The 9292-nt window shown below is 38.4% G+C and overlaps 1 protein-coding gene across 1 annotated transcript in view; it reads right to left on the reverse strand.

The window, feature by feature from the left end:
- The window catches only part of LOC310873852 (uncharacterized protein), a gene marked incomplete at its 3' end in the record, with an annotated part of 23893 nt that overhangs the window by 4960 nt on the left and 9641 nt on the right, over nucleotides 1–9292 (reverse strand). The gene's annotated exons all lie outside the window — the stretch shown is intronic.

Raw genomic sequence — 9292 nt, forward strand, 5'->3', positions numbered from 1 at the left:
AGCCTGTGGAGCGACAGACGCTTCTCCCAGCCTGTGGAGCAACAGACGCTCCCAGCCTGTGGAGCGACAGACGCTCCCAGCCTGTGGAGCGACAGACGCTCCCAGCCTGTGGAACAACAGACGCTCCCAGCCTGTGGAGCGACAGACGCTCCCAGCCTGTGGAACAACAGACGCTCCCAGCCTGTGGAGCGACAGACACTCCCAGCCTGTGGAGCGACAGACACTCCCAGCCTGTGGAGCAACAGACGCTCCCAGCCTGTGGAGCAACAGACACTCCCAGCCTGTGGAGCAACAGACTCTCCCAGCCTGTGGAGCAACAACAGATGCTCCCAGCCTGTGGAGCGACAGACGCTTCTCCCAGCCTGTGGAGCAACAGACGCTTCTCCCAGCCTGTGGAGCAACAACAGATGCTCCCAGCCTGTGGAACAACAGACACTCCCAGCCTGTGGAGCAACAGACGCTTCTCCCAGCCTGTGGAGCAACAACAGACGCTCCCAGCCTGTGGAGCGACAGACGCTTCTCCCAGCCTGTGGAGCGACAGACACTTCTCCCAGCCTGTGGAGCGACAGACACTTCTCCCAGCCTGTGGAGCGACAGACACTTCTCCCAGCCTGTGGAGCGACAGACACTTCTCCCAGCCTGTGGAGCGACAGACGCTTCTCCCAGCCTGTGGAGCGACAGACGCTTCTCCCAGCCTGTGGAGCAACAGACGCTCCCAGCCTGTGGAGCGACAGACGCTCCCAGCCTGTGGAGCGACAGACGCTCCCAGCCTGTGGAGCGACAGACACTCCCAGCCTGTGGAGCAACAGACACTCCCAGCCTGTGGAGCAACAACAGACACTCCCAGCCTGTGGAGCGACAGACGCTCCCAGCCTGTGGAGCAACAACAGACACTCCCAGCCTGTGGAGCAACAGACACTCCCAGCCTGTGGAGCGATGCGATCAGTTTTGAACTTTTGATATCAATAAATCCCTGTCCTTTTTTTATCGATCTCCATCCTGAGCATCGGACGTTATACTTTAGTGAGAGAACGGAGAACTCCGTCCTTATTGCCGCACGGGGTGTTACAGTGGCGTGCACAGACATTTAGAGGGGCAGGTGGAACCGGCCGGTTGCCTTAACCCATTCTGACCTGAGATCAGATTCATACGATGTTTCCGCTGGACAACACACTGGTCTGATGAACCCATTCTGACCTGAGATCAGATTCTACAAACGTCAGTCGTTCTTCGATTTTTCAAAAATAGCAGACCTACAAGCTCGTAGCACGCCACTCGGTGGCGCGCTATGAGCTTGTAGATCTGCTGTTTTTCAATAGATGAAGCATAACATGATGCTAACACCAAAACGGGTGCCCGCCCAAAACTTTAGTTTTTTTCAACCAAGGTTCATGTTTTAGGTTGTTAATAGACAAAGTAAAAGGTGAGTGTTCATTTTTTTTTTCTTCTTTTGCTGCTTTCTTTCATTTTAGAGATTTTAGCTATTTTTTAGGGCGGGGGCATTCGAGCATTATAGGGCTAAATACGTCCTTTTTTTTTACAAAGTCTTACGGCGATTTCTTTACTTCATATTTACTATAGTCCTACTAGACCCCAGGAAATTATATCTGGCCACAAAAGATTAAAGGATCTACTGAATGTGAAGGTAGCCTACTGGGGGGGGGGGGGGGAAGCCATACTGTGTGTCATAGGCTCAATATGTCAGTTTGTCAATAGATCCTGTGATCTTTTGTGACCATCATTTCTTGGAGTCTATAGTAGGACTATAGTAGATAATAAAAAAATATATATCAATAAATTTGGCTCTGATATGTAGTGGAGTAGAAGTAAAAGTATTGGAAATTCGAAATACTCAAGTAAAGTACAAATACCTCAACATTGTACTTAAGTACAGTACTTAAGTAAAAGTACTATTTTTCATCATATCGTTTTAGTTGATGAGATAAACACCGAAGGTCACCCCCCCACCCCAAACCTTGTTTGATGCAAATCCACTCAGTCACCGCTGAGATATGTAACAATCAATACTCAGTCACCACTGAGATATGTAACAATCAATACTCAGTCACCACTGAGATATGTAACAATCAATACTCAGTCACCACTGAGATATGTAACAATCAATACTTAGTCACCACTGAGATATGTAACAATCAATACTCAGTCACCACTGAGATATGTAACAATCAATACTCAGTCACCACTGAGATATGTAACAATCAATAGAGTCACCACTGAGATATGTAACAATCAATACTCAGTCACCACTGAGATATGTAACAATCAATACTCAGTCACCACTGAGATATGTAACAATCAATAGAGTCACCACTGAGATATGTAACAATCAATACTCAGTCACCACTGAGATATGTAACAATCAATACTTAGTCACCACTGAGATATGTAACAATCAATACTTAGTCACCACTGAGATATGTAACAATCAATACTCAGTCACCACTGAGATATGTAACAATCAATACTCAGTCACCACTGAGATATGTAACAATCAATACTTAGTCACCACTGAGATATGTAACAATCAATACTTAGTCACCACTGAGATATGTAACAATCAATACTCAGTCACCACTGAGATATGTAACAATCAATACTCAGTCACCACTGAGATATGTAACAATCAATACTTAGTCACCACTGAGATATGTAACAATCAATACTCAGTCACCACTGAGATATGTAACAATCAATACTCAGTCACCACTGAGATATGTAACAATCAATACTCAGTCACCACTGAGATATGTAACAATCAATAGAGTCACCACTGAGATATGTAACAATCAATAGAGTCACCACTGAGATATGTAACAATCAATACTTAGTCACCACTGAGATATGTAACAATCAATACTTAGTCACCACTGAGATATGTAACAATCAATACTTAGTCACCACTGAGATATGTAACAATCAATAGAGTCACCACTGAGATATGTAACAATCAATACTTAGTCACCACTGAGATATGTAACAATCAATACTTAGTCACCACTGAGATATGTAACAATCAATACTTAGTCACCACTGAGATATGTAACAATCAATACTCAGTCACCACTGAGATATGTAACAATCAATACTCAGTCACCACTGAGATATGTAACAATCAATACTCAGTCACCACTGAGATATGTAACAATCAATACTCAGTCACCACTGAGATATGTAACAATCAATACTCAGTCACCACTGAGATATGTAACAATCAATACTTAGTCACCACTGAGATATGTAACAATCAATACTCAGTCACCACTGAGATATGTAACAATCAATACTCAGTCACCACTGAGATATGTAACAATCAATACTCAGTCACCACTGAGATATGTAACAATCAATACTCAGTCACCACTGAGATATGTAACAATCAATACTTAGTCACCACTGAGATATGTAACAATCAATAGAGTCACCACTGAGATATGTAACAATCAATACTCAGTCACCACTGAGATATGTAACAATCAATAGAGTCACCACTGAGATATGTAACAATCAATACTCAGTCACCACTGAGATATGTAACAATCAATACTTAGTCACCACTGAGATATGTAACAATCAATACTCAGTCACCACTGAGATATGTAACAATCAATACTTAGTCACCACTGAGATATGTAACAATCAATACTTAGTCACCACTGAGATATGTAACAATCAATACTTAGTCACCACTGAGATATGTAACAATCAATACTCAGTCACCACTGAGATATGTAACAATCAATAGAGTCACCACTGAGATATGTAACAATCAATACTCAGTCACCACTGAGATATGTAACAATCAATACTTAGTCACCACTGAGATATGTAACAATCAATACTCAGTCACCACTGAGATATGTAACAATCAATACTTAGTCACCACTGAGATATGTAACAATCAATACTTAGTCACCACTGAGATATGTAACAATCAATACTTAGTCACCACTGAGATATGTAACAATCAATACTCAGTCACCACTGAGATATGTAACAATCAATACTCAGTCACCACTGAGATATGTAACAATCAATACTTAGTCACCACTGAGATATGTAACAATCAATACTCAGTCACCACTGAGATATGTAACAATCAATACTCAGTCACCACTGAGATATGTAACAATCAATACTCAGTCACCACTGAGATATGTAACAATCAATAGAGTCACCACTGAGATATGTAACAATCAATACTCAGTCACCACTGAGATATGTAACAATCAATACTTAGTCACCACTGAGATATGTAACAATCAATACTTAGTCACCACTGAGATATGTAACAATCAATAGAGTCACCACTGAGATATGTAACAATCAATACTCAGTCACCACTGAGATATGTAACAATCAATACTCAGTCACCACTGAGATATGTAACAATCAATACTTAGTCACCGCTGAGATATGTAACAATCAATACTTAGTCACCACTGAGATATGTAACAATCAATAGAGTCACCACTGAGATATGTAACAATCAATACTCAGTCACCACTGAGATATGTAACAATCAATACTCAGTCACCACTGAGATATGTAACAATCAATACTTAGTCACCGCTGAGATATGTAACAATCAATACTTAGTCACCACTGAGATATGTAACAATCAATAGAGTCACCACTGAGATATGTAACAATCAATAGAGTCACCACTGAGATATGTAACAATCAATACTTAGTCACCACTGAGATATGTAACAATCAATACTTAGTCACCACTGAGATATGTAACAATCAATACTCAGTCACCACTGAGATATGTAACAATCAATACTTAATCACCACTGAGATATGTAACAATCAATACTTAGTCACCACTGAGATATGTAACAATCAATACTTAGTCACCACTGAGATATGTAACAATCAATACTCAGTCACCACTGAGATATGTAACAATCAATACTTAGTCACCACTGAGATATGTAACAATCAATACTCAGTCACCACTGAGATATGTAACAATCAATACTCAGTCACCACTGAGATATGTAACAATCAATACTTAGTCACCACTGAGATATGTAACAATCAATACTTAGTCACCACTGAGATATGTAACAATCAATACTTAGTCACCACTGAGATATGTAACAATCAATAGAGTCACCACTGAGATATGTAACAATCAATACTCAGTCACCACTGAGATATGTAACAATCAATACTCAGTCACCACTGAGATATGTAACAATCAATACTCAGTCACCACTGAGATATGTAACAATCAATAGAGTCACCACTGAGATATGTAACAATCAATACTTAGTCACCACTGAGATATGTAACAATCAATAGAGTCACCACTGAGATATGTAACAATCAATACTCAGTCACCACTGAGATATGTAACAATCAATACTCAGTCACCACTGAGATATGTAACAATCAATACTCAGTCACCACTGAGATATGTAACAATCAATACTCAGTCACCACTGAGATATGTAACAATCAATACTCAGTCACCACTGAGATATGTAACAATCAATACTCAGTCACCACTGAGATATGTAACAATCAATAGAGTCACCACTGAGATATGTAACAATCAATACTCAGTCACCACTGAGATATGTAACAATCAATACTTAGTCACCACTGAGATATGTAACAATCAATACTCAGTCACCACTGAGATATGTAACAATCAATACTTAGTCACCACTGAGATATGTAACAATCAATACTTAGTCACCACTGAGATATGTAACAATCAATACTCAGTCACCACTGAGATATGTAACAATCAATAGAGTCACCACTGAGATATGTAACAATCAATACTCAGTCACCACTGAGATATGTAACAATCAATACTTAGTCACCACTGAGATATGTAACAATCAATAGAGTCACCACTGAGATATGTAACAATCAATACTCAGTCACCACTGAGATATGTAACAATCAATACTTAGTCACCACTGAGATATGTAACAATCAATACTTAGTCACCACTGAGATATGTAACAATCAATACTTAGTCACCACTGAGATATGTAACAATCAATAGAGTCACCACTGAGATATGTAACAATCAATACTCAGTCACCACTGAGATATGTAACAATCAATACTCAGTCACCACTGAGATATGTAACAATCAATACTTAGTCACCACTGAGATATGTAACAATCAATACTCAGTCACCACTGAGATATGTAACAATCAATACTTAGTCACCACTGAGATATGTAACAATCAATAGAGTCACCACTGAGATATGTAACAATCAATACTTAGTCACCACTGAGATATGTAACAATCAATACTCAGTCACCACTGAGATATGTAACAATCAATACTCAGTCACCACTGAGATATGTAACAATCAATACTTAGTCACCACTGAGATATGTAACAATCAATACTTAGTCACCACTGAGATATGTAACAATCAATACTTAGTCACCACTGAGATATGTAACAATCAATACTTAGTCACCACTGAGATATGTAACAATCAATAGAGTCACCACTGAGATATGTAACAATCAATACTTAGTCACCACTGAGATATGTAACAATCAATACTCAGTCACCACTGAGATATGTAACAATCAATACTTAGTCACCACTGAGATATGTAACAATCAATACTCAGTCACCACTGAGATATGTAACAATCAATACTTAGTCACCACTGAGATATGTAACAATCAATAGAGTCACCGCTGAGATATGTAACAATCAATACTCAGTCACCACTGAGATATGTAACAATCAATACTTAGTCACCACTGAGATATGTAACAATCAATACTTAGTCACCACTGAGATATGTAACAATCAATAGAGTCACCACTGAGATATGTAACAATCAATACTCAGTCACCACTGAGATATGTAACAATCAATACTTAGTCACCACTGAGATATGTAACAATCAATAGAGTCACCACTGAGATATGTAACAATCAATACTCAGTCACCACTGAGATATGTAACAATCAATACTTAGTCACCGCTGAGATATGTAACAATCAATACTTAGTCACCACTGAGATATGTAACAATCAATAGAGTCACCACTGAGATATGTAACAATCAATAGAGTCACCACTGAGATATGTAACAATCAATACTTAGTCACCACTGAGATATGTAACAATCAATACTCAGTCACCACTGAGATATGTAACAATCAATACTCAGTCACCACTGAGATATGTAACAATCAATACTTAATCACCACTGAGATATGTAACAATCAATACTTAGTCACCACTGAGATATGTAACAATCAATACTTAGTCACCACTGAGATATGTAACAATCAATACTCAGTCACCACTGAGATATGTAACAATCAATACTTAGTCACCACTGAGATATGTAACAATCAATAGAGTCACCACTGAGATATGTAACAATCAATACTTAGTCACCACTGAGATATGTAACAATCAATACTTAGTCACCACTGAGATATGTAACAATCAATACTCAGTCACCACTGAGATATGTAACAATCAATACTTAGTCACCACTGAGATATGTAACAATCAATACTCAGTCACCACTGAGATATGTAACAATCAATACTTAGTCACCACTGAGATATGTAACAATCAATACTTAGTCACCACTGAGATATGTAACAATCAATACTCAGTCACCACTGAGATATGTAACAATCAATAGAGTCACCACTGAGATATGTAACAATCAATACTCAGTCACCACTGAGATATGTAACAATCAATACTCAGTCACCACTGAGATATGTAACAATCAATACTTAGTCACCACTGAGATATGTAACAATCAATAGAGTCACCACTGAGATATGTAACAATCAATACTCAGTCACCACTGAGATATGTAACAATCAATACTCAGTCACCACTGAGATATGTAACAATCAATACTTAGTCACCACTGAGATATGTAACAATCAATACTTAGTCACCGCTGAGATATGTAACAATCAATACTTAGTCACCACTGAGATATGTAACAATCAATACTCAGTCACCACTGAGATATGTAACAATCAATACTTAATCACCACTGAGATATGTAACAATCAATACTTAGTCACCACTGAGATATGTAACAATCAATACTTAGTCACCACTGAGATATGTAACAATCAATACTCAGTCACCACTGAGATATGTAACAATCAATAGAGTCACCACTGAGATATGTAACAATCAATACTTAGTCACCACTGAGATATGTAACAATCAATACTTAGTCACCACTGAGATATGTAACAATCAATACTCAGTCACCACTGAGATATGTAACAATCAATACTTAGTCACCACTGAGATATGTAACAATCAATACTCAGTCACCACTGAGATATGTAACAATCAATACTTAGTCACCACTGAGATATGTAACAATCAATACTTAGTCACCACTGAGATATGTAACAATCAATACTCAGTCACCACTGAGATATGTAACAATCAATACTTAGTCACCACTGAGATATGTAACAATCAATACTCAGTCACCACTGAGATATGTAACAATCAATACTCAGTCACCACTGAGATATGTAACAATCAATACTTAATCACCACTGAGATATGTAACAATCAATACTCAGTCACCACTGAGATATGTAACAATCAATACTCAGTCACCACTGAGATATGTAACAATCAATACTCAGTCACCACTGAGATATGTAACAATCAATACTTAGTCACCACTGAGATATGTAACAATCAATACTTAGTCACCACTGAGATATGTAACAATCAATAGAGTCACCACTGAGATATGTAACAATCAATACTCAGTCACCACTGAGATATGTAACAATCAATACTCAGTCACCACTGAGATATGTAACAATCAATACTCAGTCACCACTGAGATATGTAACAATCAATACTCAGTCACCACTGAGATATGTAACAATCAATACTCAGTCACCACTGAGATATGTAACAATCAATACTTAGTCACCACTGAGATATGTAACAATCAATACTCAGTCACCACTGAGATATGTAACAATCAATAGAGTCACCACTGAGATATGTAACAATCAATACTCAGTCACCACTGAGATATGTAACAATCAATACTCAGTCACCACTGAGATATGTAACAATCAATACTCAGTCACCACTGAGATATGTAACAATCAATACTCAGTCACCACTGAGATATGTAACAATCAATACTCAGTCACCACTGAGATATGTAACAATCAATACTAGTCACCACTGAGATATGTAACAATCAATGGGATGTTTGGTGACAACGTTGAGAAGGAGCACTTTTTCC

This window comes from Protomyctophum parallelum (assembly GCF_964188405.1).
Source record: "Protomyctophum parallelum genome assembly, chromosome: 16".
Taxonomy (NCBI): Eukaryota; Metazoa; Chordata; class Actinopteri; order Myctophiformes; family Myctophidae; genus Protomyctophum; species Protomyctophum parallelum.